The sequence below is a fragment of the Primulina huaijiensis genome, chromosome 13, assembly GCF_012295235.1.
Source record: "Primulina huaijiensis isolate GDHJ02 chromosome 13, ASM1229523v2, whole genome shotgun sequence".
Lineage (NCBI taxonomy): Eukaryota > Viridiplantae > Streptophyta > Magnoliopsida > Lamiales > Gesneriaceae > Primulina > Primulina huaijiensis.
Genome location: NC_133318.1, coordinates 13,794,311 through 13,809,899, shown reverse-complemented (window position 1 = coordinate 13,809,899; position 15,589 = coordinate 13,794,311).

Genomic DNA, 15,589 nt, shown 5'->3' with positions numbered 1-15,589 from the left:
GACAGCAGCCAAAAATAGATAAGTGGAAAATTTTGTCATTCGAAATTTTCACTTTACGTTATGTGAACTAGATTTGTACCCGCGATACATCGATGTTGTTTAACTGTCGATCTGATTATAATGTGTTCATAATTATTTATTTAGTAAATTTAGCATATAATAATTAAATAGAAAATTAATAGTAGTGACTACTAAGTACAAAATTCTCATGTAACATTCTAAAAGAGTTTAGAATATATTAATTAATTAAGAATTAATTGATTAATTAAATAAAAATTATTTAGTTTAAAGCATAAATAAATATATGTGTATAATATGTGTGTGTGTGTGTGTTGCATTATCAAAATTTCATTATAATTTAATTATGCATGATATTTTCAAGAGCGAAAAATACATACATGAGAGTTTTTAATAATGAAAAACAATATTATGATAAAAAAAAAGAGTGTCCTGATTAGATCGAAAAAGACTTTTAATATATATGTAATCAATAATTGAATTACACATAATTTTTAGACACAATTTTTTGTCAACCAAAAATTTTATTTTCCTCACACAAGAAAATCAGCCACCTTTCTCTTGGAAGCACACGACCGCTCTTCCATAGCACCGCCGCCCCAACGTCACCTCACTGCCATCGGATTTTTGAAAATTCGACGATCAACTTTCAACTAAGAGAAAATCTGTTCGCAGAGCTTTAAAAGAACGACTATCTCCGCTCAAAATCCGGAGTAGTTGGAGCATTATATACACAGAGATAAACTATTCTAAAACACCCTATGAATTTTTTAAATCATACGACGTCCAATAAACGTTTTGAACGTCAAATAAAAAAAATAAACTTAACTCCTCCATGGTGCTAAAAAATAATACACCAACAATGGTATCAAAGACAAGATTTCTCAATCGTATGATTTCTTATTGTTTATTATTTGAATTATGTTGAGTAATTTATTTCTAAATGCATATGAAAATATTTCAAAAAAAGCATCCCGTGAAATTTCTTTTTCGAAAAAAAAATTTGTGCGCTGCTAGAATATTTTCGGGCAGCGCAAGTGTACAAAAATTGCATGAGGGCCGCCGTTGCACAACTGGGCAGCAGCGACTGCGTCGGACATTTTAAAATTAAAAAAAAATTTCTGCACAGGGAAGTACGTTTTCCTGCACATATGGACAGTTGCCGGCACAGCGAGCAGGTAGTTCGGCAAGGTGCCCGAGACAACACCGTCCCCTTCGGGCTCGGGTTAATTGGTCTCAAGTCGATTTTTTGAATTTTCAAAAAAAAATTGAAAAAACTGATATTTTATGAAAATATGGCAAAATTTATCCTTGAAATAAATTTTTGATAAAATTATATATTTTTTGTATAAATTAAATAATTAAAAATTAGATTATTAATTATTTATAGTAAAAAATGTTTTAGAAGAAATTTAATTATTGATGAATTAATTAAAGTTAAATAAATATGTTTATTTAACTTATTATTTTATTTCTATTGATGATAGTTAGTGATAAATTTACAAGATATACGATTTGTTATAATATTTTATATTATGATTTTAATATAATATTTGTTATTATATTGTAAAAGGATGATCAAGAATCATTACCCACTTGCAAGCTGTATGTTATGATATTTTACATGTTGTAATTTTAATTATTTGGAAATTATTTAAAAGTGTTCTCACCCCTTATATTTATATCTCGTGTCATGAAAATTAATGTAAATATTAGATTTAAAGGGAATCATAATTTGAAGATGGTGGGCCCAGATCCTCATGAGTTTTGAAGATAAAAAACATGGAAAATATTGAAAGCTAATGTAATATTGCATTTGCATTCATGCATTTGCATAGGTTTTGGAATTGGATCCATATTTGGCTCACATGGATCAATTAGGTCTCGGTTATAGATTATATTTTATTATTTATAATATATGTGATATATTATAAATAATCAGTATATGTGTTATTATTATAATAATAATAAGAGTTGCAGGAATCTGACAAACATACAAACAAACATGGCACAAGATTTTAAAATTAATGATGTGACAAATATTCAAAATTAAAATCCCTCATTTTGAATAAGATTCAAAATTTATATCAAGCTTATAAAAGAAAAATTAAACATAGGTTAAATATTCCTTACCTTCCATCAACGGTGGTTTCATGATGAACGCTAACCGCGGTCAGCGTCTGGCTTATATTATTGGAGAGACCTGGACGTCAGAAAGCTGCGACTTCCACTAACATACTTGATGAGAAATATGTGAAAATTCCATGACTTCGACGCATATTATTGGGGATCTCATGGCGACCGTCCAGTAAGATTCAACATTTATGGGTTAGGCTCGACACGTGAAGAGAAAAGGCATCATATTATTGGGTTCTCATCAAACATGAGGCAAACTACTGAGTGTTTCAATGTTGCAATTGAGCTCTACCTTTTGAAAATTATAATTGGATTTCCTGTTTCCATCGGAGGGTGGTAAAAATGTCAAAATAGTGGGAAACAATTCATAAAACAAAATTCCATATTTTATGTCTTATAAAATATTTAAAATAATCGGCAATAATTATCTGTTTCATATTCAATATAATCCATTTTTGTTATTCTCGATTAAAACAAGCTAAACTAACTCTAATTTTCAAGATTCGCTAAAAATATTATTTTGAATTCAGAGAATAATGCCTCACACTTTCTGAACTGGCGAAGCATGCGTGATGATGAGATCCCATAGTATGCAAGCTACAGTGTAATATGCTCACTTCTATGTCAAATTAACTGTAAAAATATCTTGAGGAATAACGAATGCCGCTGACATTGAATGCACATGCAAAATTTGTATGATGTTGAAACATCTACAGTGATGCACAATACTTTCAAGGAGTTCATGACTACACGCATGCAAGATAAAGTCTCGGCCCATGAGCATAATTTACATATAATTGGGATTATTAAGAAGGTAGTGGGCCGGGAATCGATTATTCCCAATGAGTTCCATGATGACATATTCTTGTTATCACTCATTCCTCATTTGACGGTCTCTTTTTTAGGAACGAAAAAGATGCTTCAAAATAATGGAAAGAATCATTCTGCACTTTTAACGTTTGGAACAACAAAGACGCTTCAAAATAAGAGAAAGAATCGTTTTGAATCTTTAAATAAAAACAAGCACAATAAGAAGCGTGATTCGAAGACTACTTAAAAGACCCACAAAGCTCGATTGGTCAGAACATGTTTGTTTAACTACAAGAAGACTGGACATAAGAAAATATACTGGACAAAAATGTTAACGGTAAGTGAATGTCCAAATTATTTCAAAAAAGAAAAAAAACAAGGTAGTCAAAATAAGGCACATTTGTGGCACGCTAGGCTAGGACATATTTCCCAAAAAATAATACTAAAGTTAGTGGAAAATGGCATGTTTGATATGTCATACATAAAGTCCATTGAAACATGTGAGTCTTGTCTGAGAAGAAATATGACCAAAACCCCTTCCCTAGGGAAAATGGAGGAGCATACACATTATCTATTTGATTTGATCCTTACAGATGTGTGCAGACCGCTAAGTTTTAGAACAAGATATGGGCAATCTTACTTCATTACCTTTACTGTTGACTTCTCGAGGTATGATTATATGTATGTGATGAAATACAAGTCGGAAACATTTGAAAAGTTCAAAGAATTCAGAGCTACAGTAGAGAAACAATTAGGAAAGAGTATTATAACACTTCGACCTGATTGAGGTGGAGAATAATTAAATGCTGAATTTCAAGACTATCTTAAGTAGAATGAGATTCTCTCATAGTGGACCCCACCTACCACACCCCAGCTGAATGATGTGTCAAAAATGTTGTAATCAGACATTGATGGACATAGTTCGATATATGATGTAATTCACTGAATTGCCGCCATCTTTTTTTGCATTTGCATATGAGACTGTGGCAATGTTGTTGAATCAATTCCATACAAAGGCAGTGGATAAAACTTCATATGAGATATGGATGATAAATCCTCTCAAATAATCTTTATTGAGACTATGAGAGTATCCTTCTTATGTGAAGCAAGCAATGAGAAACAAATTGGATAATAGAGTCAATTCGTGCTACTTTGTAGGATATTCAAAGAATTCCTTTAGATATTATTTTTATGATCCCAATGAAACAAAGGTGCTTGTTTCAAAGAATGTCACCTTCTTGGACAATGAGCTTCTATTAGATATAAAAGGTGGGATCATAAAACTAAAGAGATATGAGAAACACACACTCCTGAAATAGTAGAACCCATACCCCAATAGCTAGTTGAAGAGATACAAGCTCCTAAGATATCCAAAAGGCTCACAAGGCCACCTAAGAGGATATGAGGGCCAAGATGAGTTCATTCCTGGATGTGATCCAATAAACTGAAAAGAAGTATTATCATATTTCGATTCATCCAAATGGCTTGAAACCATGCACTCCGAAATGGACTCCATGTATTCAAACCAAGTATGATCCTTATAGATCCCCCTGATGGAATTGTTTCAATAGAAAGCAATTTGATTTACAAAAAAAAACTTGGGGCGGATGGGTAGCAAAAGTATATACTCAAAGACAATGTCTTGATTAAGAAGAAACATTTTCTCCAATCACAATGTTCAAGTCCATTATGATAATACTAGCCATAATAGCATGATATGACTATGAAATATAGCAGATGGATGTGAAGACAAAATTCCTTAATAGTGACATTAAGGAAGAGATTTATATGTCTCAACCTGAAAGATTCACATTAGTAGGAAGTGAGCATAAAATATACAAATTTTAGAGATCCATCTATGAACTCAAACATGCATCGAGGAGTTGGAATCTTATATTTGACAACATTATCAAAGAGTTTGAATTTATTAAAATACCTGAGGAACCTTGTATGTACAAGAAGGTTAATGAGAGTACTATGGCATTCCTAGTACCTTATTTTGATTACATACTACTCATCGAGAATGATGTGGGGATGTTGCAATTAACTAAAGTTTGGTTAACTAGTAAATTCTCTATAAAGAATATGAATGAAACATCTTATGTATTAGGAATACAAATTTATAGAGATAGATCAAAAGGATATTAGAGCTCACCCAATATAATTATATCGATATCAAACTGAGGATATTCTCTATGGGATATTCTCTATGGGGGATTCCAAGAGAGGATATCTCTCAATATGTCATGGTATGACTCTATCTAAGTCTTTGCACTCTAAGACTGATGTGGAGATAGAAACCTTGACTCGAATTCCATATGAATCTGCCATTGACAGTATTATGTAGGAATGATATCTACTTGGCCTAATATTGCATTTGCACCGAGTGTTGCAAGAAAATATATGTCGAATCCCATTCCATTGCATTGAGAAGTCGTGAAGGAGACTTGAGAAGAACTAAAAATTTGTTCACGATGTACGAGAGTGGAGAATTAAAATTAGAAGACTATACTGATTCTAGATTCGAATCAGATGTGGATGATTCAAAATTAACTTCTTGATTTGTATTCAAACTCAATGGTGGTGGTGTCTCTTGCAAGAGCAACAAGCAAGAAACTATAGTGGATTCAACCACTTGAGTCCGAATACGTAGTTGCATCAGCTGCAGAAAAGGAAGTTGTTTGGATAAGGAATTTAGTTCAAGAGTTGGATGTCATTCCTCATTGAGTTGATCCAGTCTCGCTCTACTGCAACAACACCGATGCTGATGCACAAGCAAAAGAGCTGAAGTCTCATCAGCGGTCCAAACGTATATGAAGAAGTTCTACGTAATACGGGAGACTGTGGGAAGAGGAGATATACCAATAGAAAGAGTCGTCCGTGCAGATAATGTTGTTGATCCACTAACAAAGCCCTTACAAGTACCATTATTTGAAAATTATCGTGAAACAATGAATTTAAGATCTATGGGTAATTGTCTATAGGACAAGTGAGAGATTGTTAGAGTAGATACACAGTGAGCCAACTTAAGAATTCGGCTTTTTATTGACACTTATGTGAAAACAATCTTAATTTTAATAATATTTTACGATTTATCTAATTATGACATTAGCTTTGTAGAGGCCTCTGAATTCCCTCTGAATTCTTACTTGAAAATTTGCGGAAAAATTTAAAATTTTCTCTTTAACTAATTAAAATGCCTCATTTCTAAATAAACTAATAAATAAAGTTTTAATTTCAAAATAGCAGCGGAAGTAAATGTTTGTTTGCAAAATAATGATTAAAAATAATCCAATCAACGGGAAAATGTTTGAGCCTAAAAATAGTAAATGGTGAAAATGAGGTTCTCGGATTCCACTACTGCCGACCCTCGTTGGCTCACTGGTCCCCGCCCTCGGTCCCCGCCCTCGGTCCCGAACTCATCAGTACCTACAACAATCAAGTCTAGTGAGTCTAAAGACTCAGCATGCATATATCGTAAATAAAAAGTAATAATAATAAAATCGCATGCGAAGTAAAATATCATGTCATGACTAATTGTAATGCGTGCATCACTGAACTGAAATTGTATCATGAATAATTAATATTACGTGCATAACTGAACTGAACTGAACTGAAAGTAGTAAGTGAAATGTTTGCCCTGTAGAGCCCTGTAATGAAATAGCTAGTAATAATTTTCTGGTGAGATTGTGGTCTACGCAAGTGGCCCCTGAACTGAACTGAACTGAACTGAACTGAACTGACCGGTAACTGACGACCGGGACCGGTAACTGACGATCGGGTGAAATACTAATCATCTGATCAGACTAAAGCCACAGTATACTGGGTGGTACAAAACTGAACTGACCAGTAACTGACAACGTGGTGAAGTAATAATCCCATGATAGTAAAGTGACCACAAGCAATATCGCATAAATCTCAAAATGAATATTTTGCACGTAATATAATTAAAGAACATCATTAAATATCCTGTAAAAATTTTACTGATTGGGTTGGATCGCTCCCAGGCTCGCTGCGACTAAAATCTAACATGAAAAATATGCAAATGATTTATCGTGACCAAGCTTTGTAATTGACTCCAATAAATGAGACATTTACGCCCAACTAACTTAGTATTTAATCATGACTCCGTGCCGACCCGAACCATTACCAAACCATCATTTAGTCATGATTAAAATACGTCTAAAATGATGAAATAATGCTCCTAAAATGGTACAAGTCGAAATCTTGGTGAATAAAGGCCAAAACATGAAAAGCTCTTTCGAGACTCACTTTGGCACATTGCACCGTAAATTCTCGTACGACCTCTAAAATGATCCGAATCACAAACGGCCAAAAACATGACCTTCCTAACTTGATGAGGCACTGTCCAGTCCAAGAACCTAGGCTGAAAGCCAACCAAGAACCTGGAACACGCATCTGAACCGTGACACGCTTGCTGTCAAAAATTACAGCAGCTGTGCCTTCGATTTCTTGTGTCGTTTTCGAGACTACTGGCCATTGGGGCTTGAACCACCGATCAGAGGCTCTTACCAACACCCTAATGAATGATTTGAACCATGGCTAAGGGCCCTAGGCCAACCACAATTCGAACCACACCATGAAACTATCGAGAAGTCCCACCCGAGAGCAATTCTGTGCGCGTGGGGTGTTGCTATTGTTTTGCTGTCATGGATCGTCCCAGTGGCCATTGGATTGACCATGGCACGATCTAGACTTCATGGGGCATGGTGTGAACAGTGGCTAAATGCTAAGGCGACAACCGAGATCTACACTAACACCCGAAACTCAAAACTACACTTGCGGGAAAAAGAGAAGGGCCGAGAAGGGGGGAGGGGGCTGTTCTTGCTTAATTTCTTTGAAACCGATTGGGACGTGAACCAAGACATGAGAGGGCATCTCGGTCACATCCTAGACATGCTAGCGAAGGGTTCTAACCATGGCTATAGGCTCCTAGGGCAGCCAAGATTAGAAGCTCTCCCTTGACAACCAAAACAGCAAAAATCAAAAACTCAAATGGCAAAGAGGGGGAGTTGCTGTCATTGTTCGATTTCCAGCATGCATGGGGCTTGATTTATTGGACCAACATGGTCTTGACACACCCTAGTACGTGTCTCTACGCAGCCTTGGAAGCCTGTAATCGAACCAACACCTGAAACAATCACAACAAGCCAACCCGTGAAGCATAGGAGTGAGCCGAAAAATTCTGTGCAAATTTTAAAGAAATTCTGTCATGAGGTTTCGGTTTTTGCAAGAAAACATAATCATGAAGTGTTAAAAAAAATCGTATTTTGACTTGATTGAAGAGCAAGGGGAATATACACATGCCTGGATATTTTTGTTTTGAAGAAAACAAAAAGAAACACACGACGCGGCGCGGAGGAGACGGAGCGCTTTTCTACCTTGCTTGCTACTCGATTTCGCTCCTATTTTTTACTTTTTTTCACGGTTTTGCACTGAATAATGCTCTGGAATTACTCTAAAATTCGAGACTAGGAGGGGGAGAAAATGGTTAGGGAGAATAGGGAAGGTACAAGATAATGGAAGGGGAAATATTCTTTCTATCCTAGTTTATTTGCTAGATAGGAAACAAGAATGATATCAAAAATTTTGAGGGGATATTGGGGTGCATTTGGTCGATTTTAAGGTTAGGTGCAAACAGAAAAATGGTTTAATTAAATATTGTTGGTGATTTAAAAGTTGGGGAATATATCAATCTAAAAAAATTTAAGGGAAGATAATTAAAGAATAATTTGTCCAACTAATAAAATCTTTTAATTTAAAAAGAAGTGGCCGATTTTTAGCTAGTAGAATGGGGTGGAAATTGCTTAATTATTATTTGTTGAAGATTTAGTGTGATATAATTATCTCCCAAGAAAAAGGATAAGGAAAGACTTCAAAGAAATAAGTTGTTAATTATTTAAATCTACCAAAAAGAAGTGCCGATTTTTTTTTTATTAATTAAATGGGGGAAAATATTGCTAGATAGACATGGTAGAATATTGCTTAAATATTAATTAAGTGAGGATTTAAATTGAGGGAATTATCTACCATGAAATGGATAGGGAAAGCTATTAATTAATTAGGTTGACAACTAATTTTAAATTAATTAAAGAGGGCCGAAAATTTCATCAAAAATGTAGGGAAAATATTTCTTAAATATTGTATTTTGAATCTTTAGTGTTTTATCTACTCATTAAATATTTTAGAGAATTAAGCAATTAATTATTGAACTTTATTTACTACTTATCTCAACTTATTTAGATAATTCCTTAAACCTTCTTTTTCATTAAATTACTTATTATTTAACTTAAATAAATTCTAGGAATATTTTCTAAATATTAAAATTTATCTCTTTACTCCAACTCCAGTCCGACCTCACTTAATTAACTGAAAAGCTAATAATTAAACTACTGCATGAACTAAATAAATAAATTTAAAGAAAAGAATTTAAATACTCATGCAATAAAATCATTTTAATTTAAATACTATGAATTTTGCATGACTTATACGTAGTCTAATTTACGGGTTCTACAATCCTCCCCTCTTAAAAAAAATTCCGTCCTCGAAATTAAAACTCACCGAATAACTCGGGATACCGACTCATCTCTGGCTCAGACTCCCACGTAGCTTCCTCCTCTGAATGGTTAAGCCACTTGACTTTAACTCGCTTAACCAGCTTGTTCCGAATCTTCTTTTCCTGTCTGTCTAGGATCTGCACTGGTCTCTCCTCATAAGACAGGTTCGGAGTAAGCTGCAACAGCTCAACATTCAAGACATGCGAAGGATTTGCCATATACTTCCTCAGCATGGAGACTTGGAACACATTGTGTACTCCGGCCAAATTCGACGGAAGAGCAACACGATAAGCCAGCGTCCCAACCCTGTCGAGGATCTCAAATGGTCCAATGAATCTTGGACTGAACTTCCCTTTCTTCCTAAATCGCATGACACCCTTCATAGGTGCCACTTTCACAAAGACATGGTCGCCCACGGCGAACTCTAAATCTCTCCTCCGCTGGTCCGCATAACTCTTCTGTCGACTCTGAGCAGTCCTCATCCTGTCACGGATCTGGGCTGCTACATCGACAGTCTACTGAATAATCTCTGGACCCAACTCTGCTCTCTCTCCTACCTCATCCCAATGAACAGGAGATCTACACTTGCGACCATACAATGCTTCATACGGAGCCATTCGTATAGACGACTGAAAGCTGTTGTTATAGGTGAACTCCACTAATGGCAAGTTCAACTCCCAACTCCCTGAAAAATCAATAACACAAGCACGGAGAAGATCCTCCAATATCTGAATAACTCGCTCTGAATGCTCGTCTGTCTGAGGATGGAAAGCTGTGCTAAACAACAATTTCGTACCCATTGTCGAATGCAAACTCTTCCAAAATGAGGAAGTAAATCTGGGGTCTCTGTCAGATACGATGGAAACTGGAATACCATGAAGTCGGACTATCTCCTGGATATACAACTCTGCATACTGAACCATGGTGAAAGTCGTCTTAATAGGCAAGAAGTGCGCTGATTTGGTAAGACGATCAACAATCACCCAGATAGCATTTGATCCTCTGGCTGACTTCGGCAAACCGGTAACAAAATCCATGGTAATATTCTCCCACTTCCACTCGGGAATAGGAAGAGGCTTGAGCAAACCTGCTGGCCTCTGATGCTCTGCCTTTACTAACTGACAAGTCAGACACTCGGATACAAAGCGTCTGATATCCTTCTTCATTCCTGGCCACCAGTACAATAACTGCAGGTCTTTGTACATCTTCGTATTCCCTAGATGAATAGAGTACGGCGACATATGGGCCTCTGATAAAATATCTACTCGGATAGAATCACTGCTAGGAACCCATATCCTGTCACGGTATCTCACAATACCATCACTAACTGAATACAAGACACTGCCATTGGCCTCATCTCTCTGCTTCCACTTTTCCAACTGCTCATCTGCTGGCTGACCACTGCGAATACGGTCAATGAGAGAAGACTGGATCGTGAAGGTGGATAGACGGGGAACTCTACCTTAAGGATATGCCTCTAGATCAAACCTCTGCATCTCAGACTGAAGATGTCTCTGAACCGTCAGATGGGCCATCACTGCAACTTTCCTGCTCAATGCATCCGCAACTACATTAGCTTTACCCGGGTGGTAGCTAATGTCACAATCATAATCTTTCACAAGCTCCAACAATCGCCTCTGACGCATATTCAGCTCTTTCTGCGTAAAGAAGTACTTGAGGCTCTTATGGTCGGTAAAGATCTGGCATTTCTCCCCGTACAAATAATGCCTCCAGATCTTCAAAGCAAAAACAACGGCTGTCAACTCTAGATCATGGGTAGGGTAATTCTTCTCATGAGTCTTCAACAGACAATAAGCATATGCTATCACCTTCCCATGCTGCATCACTACTGCGCCAAGACCGAGCTTCAAAGCATCGGTATACAAGACAAAATCTCCAGGCCCTGATGGCATCGCCAAAACTGGTGCTGAGATAAGAGCTTGCTTCAAAGTATCGAAGCTCTTCTGGCACTAATCGCTCCACACAAATTTCACATTCTAATTGGTCAATGCTGTGATTGGAACTACGATGGAAGAAAATCCCTGAATGAACTTCCGATAATATCCTGCTAAGCCAAGAAAACTGCGAATCTCAGATGCATTCTGTGGCACAACCCAATCTCTGACAGCTGCAACTTTCGCTGGGTCTACCTCAATGCCACTGCTAGAAACAATGTGGCCTAAGAACGCCACCTTCTCCAACCAGAATTCGCACTTACTGAACTTTGCGAACAATCTGTGCTTCTGCAATGTCTGCAACACTGTGGTCAGATGTCTGTCGTGATCCTCCTGATTCTTCAAGTAGACGAGAATGTCGTCTATGAACACTATCACAAACTGATCAAGATACGGCTGAAATACGCGATTCATGAGATCCATGAAGATCGCTGGCGCATTCGTCAAACCGAACGGCATCACAAGGAACTCGTAGTGGCCATAACGAGTCCTAAAAGCAGTCTTCGAAACATGAGTATCTTTCACCCTCAACTGATGATAACCGGAACGCAGATGAATCTTGGAGAACACCGAAGCTCCCTGCAACTGGTCAAATAGATCTTCAATCCTCGAAAATGGGTATTTATTCTTCACTGTAACCCTGTTCAACTCCTGCTAATCGATGCAAAGTCTCATAGAGCCATCTTTCTTCTTCACAAAAAAGACTGGCGCGCCCCATGGTGAAAAGCTTGGGTGAATGAACTCCTTGTCAAGAAGTTCCTGAATCTGCTTCTTAAGCTCTGCCATCTCTGTCGGTGCTAGTCGGTACGGTGCTTTTGAGATCGGAACCGTACCTGGCATAAGCTCAATGGAAAACTCCACCTCTCGCTCAGGTGGCATACCAGAGAAGTTTTCCGGAAAAACGTCTAGAAAATCTCTGACAACTAGGACATCTGAGGCTGACTGACTGGGTGTCTTGGGGACAGATATAAAAGTTGCTAAAAACGCGCGACACCCTCTATGCATGAGCTTCCTAGCCTGGAAATAAGAAATAATGCGCGGCAAGGGAAAGTACCTGTCCGGCTCGAATAAGAACTGTGTCATCCCAGGCGGTCGGATTAGAACAGATCTCCGCTGGAAGTCTATCAACACTCTGTTCCGTAATAGCCAATCCATGCCTAATATGATGTCAAACTCTGGCATCGGCAATACGATCAGATCCGCATAAACGAGGTTGCCAGGAAGCTCAAGATCTATGTCTCGGATCACATTGGTAACTGTCATCTCCTCTCCCGAAGGCAGTACTACTGAATAGGCTATATCTATCCCAATGGTCTTAACTTTGAGAAAATTAGCGAAGACCTCTGAAATAAACGAGTGGGTAGCCCCTAAATCTATCAAGGCTTTTGTAGGTGAGCCAACTATGAAAATTCTCCCTGAAAGGTTAGAACACTATGCTGAACCCAATAATCACAAGAGCTAAGCTTATAGACATGTATAGGCCAAAGTTCTTCTAACTTAAATTTCCAAAAAAAATAATACTGAGTAGAGCACGCAACCCTATCGCAATTCTAGGTTCAAAATCTCAACCCAAAACATTAAATCCCAAATATAAATTTAAAGCTTAAAGGTACCTGTCATAAGCATAGTATCGGGGTTCGTCTCCGCTACATGGAGAGAAAATACCCTGCCTTTGGTAGGCAGGTTCCTCTGAGGGCACTGCGGTAGCACGTGGTCTGGGCTGCCGCACTTGTAACACTTCCCAGAGCCATACATACATACTCTAGGATGGCGGCGTGAGCATTTAGGACATATCGGATGCTCTATAGGCTTAGGGACTGCGCGTCCCCGTTGCTGCTACTGCTTCTGGCCCCTGTTCCTGGGTGGGCCGTGGAAAGGCTTCTTATTCTGCTGCTGATGCTGCTGAGGAGGAGGGCGGTGCGGTACCTGGACTGGGCGCTTGCCCTGACGGTCTCTCTCGATATCTCGCTGATCCTGCTCTGCGGCTAGAGCTCTGGAGACAGCGACCTCATAAGTAGTAGGGTCAGATACCCTAACATCACGGCGCAAGATCGGCCGTAGACCCACCAAGAAATGCATCAACTTGGCTTTAGCATCATTCGCGATCAGGTGCACAAAATGACAACCCCTCTTAAACTTACGGATGAACTCCGTAACAGTCAAATCTTCTTGCCTCAGACTCATGAATTCCGTAGTCAACCTGGTGCGCACTTCTTCAGTAAAATATTTGGAGTAGAATACCTCCGTGAAACGCGCCCAACTCAGTGTAGCCAAGTTCAGGGCTACTGATGCTCCTTCCCACCATAAGCGGGCATCTCTTCCGAATAAGTAGGTGGCACAACGAACTCTGGCTGCATCTCCAAGCTCCATAAACTCGAAGATAACCGCGAGGGACTTGATCCAGCCCGCGGCAATCATGGGGTCCGTCGTCCCTGAAAACTCCTTAGGACGCATCTTCATGAATCTCTCATAAATAGCTTCGGCCCCTGTCGGTCTAGATGCTACTGCGGCATTGTTCCCCGCAAACTGTGCGAAGAACCGGTTCATCCCAGCTAGCATCTGGGCATTCATGTCAGGTGGAGGGGGTGGAGGTCCGAATCCCCCCTGTCCTTGATCCTCACCGTCTTCATGACGGCGCTCATCATCACCTCTCGGGCATCCAACCTGGCGTCTAGGAGGCATACTGTTCCATATATAACCCATACGTAACCAACATGCATAATTCCATAATTTATTTAAATGTAAATAAATACTGAACAATTAAAATCTGAACGTAAAAATACTTCATGAGAACATGCAGTTAAAATAATTCCGGCTTTAAATAAAATGCATGAATGTAAAACTTACAAACCGAAGACGTGACTTCGTGAGCTTCTCGAGGTCAGTAGTAGTGCAACCCTTTACAAGAACNTTTGAGCCTAAAAATAGTAAATGCTGAAAATGAGGTCCTCGGATTCCACTACTGCCGACCCTCGATGGCTCACTGGTCCCCGCCCTCGGTCCCGAACTCATCAGTACCTACAACAATCAAGTTTAGTGAGTCTAAAGACTCAGCATGCATATATCGTAAATAACAAGTAATAATAATAAAATCGCAAGCGAAAGAAAAATATCATGTCATGACTAATTGTAATGCGTGCATCACTGAACTGAAATCGTATCATGAATAATTAATATTACGTGCATAACTGAACTGAACTGAACTGAAAGTAGTAAGTGAAATGTTTGCCCCGTAGAGCCCTGTAATGAAATAGCTAGTAATAATTTTCTGGTGAAATTATGGTCTACGCAAGTGGCCCCTGAACTGAACTGAACTGACCTGTAACTGACGACCGGGTGAAATACTAATCGTCTGATCAGACTAATGCCACAGTATACTGGGTGGTACAAAACTGAACTGATCGGTAACTGACGACCGGGTGGAGTAATAATCTCATGATAGTAAAGTGACCACTAGCAATATCGCATAAATCTCAAAATGAATATTTTGCACGTAATATAATTAAAGAACATCATTAAATATCCGGTAAAAATTTACTGATTGGGTTGGATCGCTCCCAGGCTCGCTGCGACTAAAATCTAACATGAAAAATATGCAAATGATTTATCGTGACCAAGCTTTGTAATTGACTCCAAAAAATGAGACATTTACGCCCAACTAACTTAGTATTTAATTATGACTCCGTGCCGACCCGAACCATCACCGAACCATCATTTAGTCATGATTAAAATACGTCTAAAATGATGAAATAATGCTCCTAAAATGTTACAAGTCGAAATCTTGGTGAATGGAGGCCAAAACATGAAACGCTCTTTCGAGAGTCACTTTGGCACATTGCACCGTAAATTCTCCTACGACCTCTAAAATGATCCGAATCCCGAACGTCCAAAAACAGGACCTTCCTAACTTGATGAGGCACTGTCCAGTCCAAGATCCTAGGCTAAAAGCCAACCAAGAACCCGAAACACGCATCTGAACCGCGACACGCTTGCTGTCAAAAATTACAGCAGGTTTGCCTTCGATTTCTTGTGACGTTTTCGAGACTACTGGCCATTGGGGCTTGAAACACCAACCAGAAGCTCTTACCAACA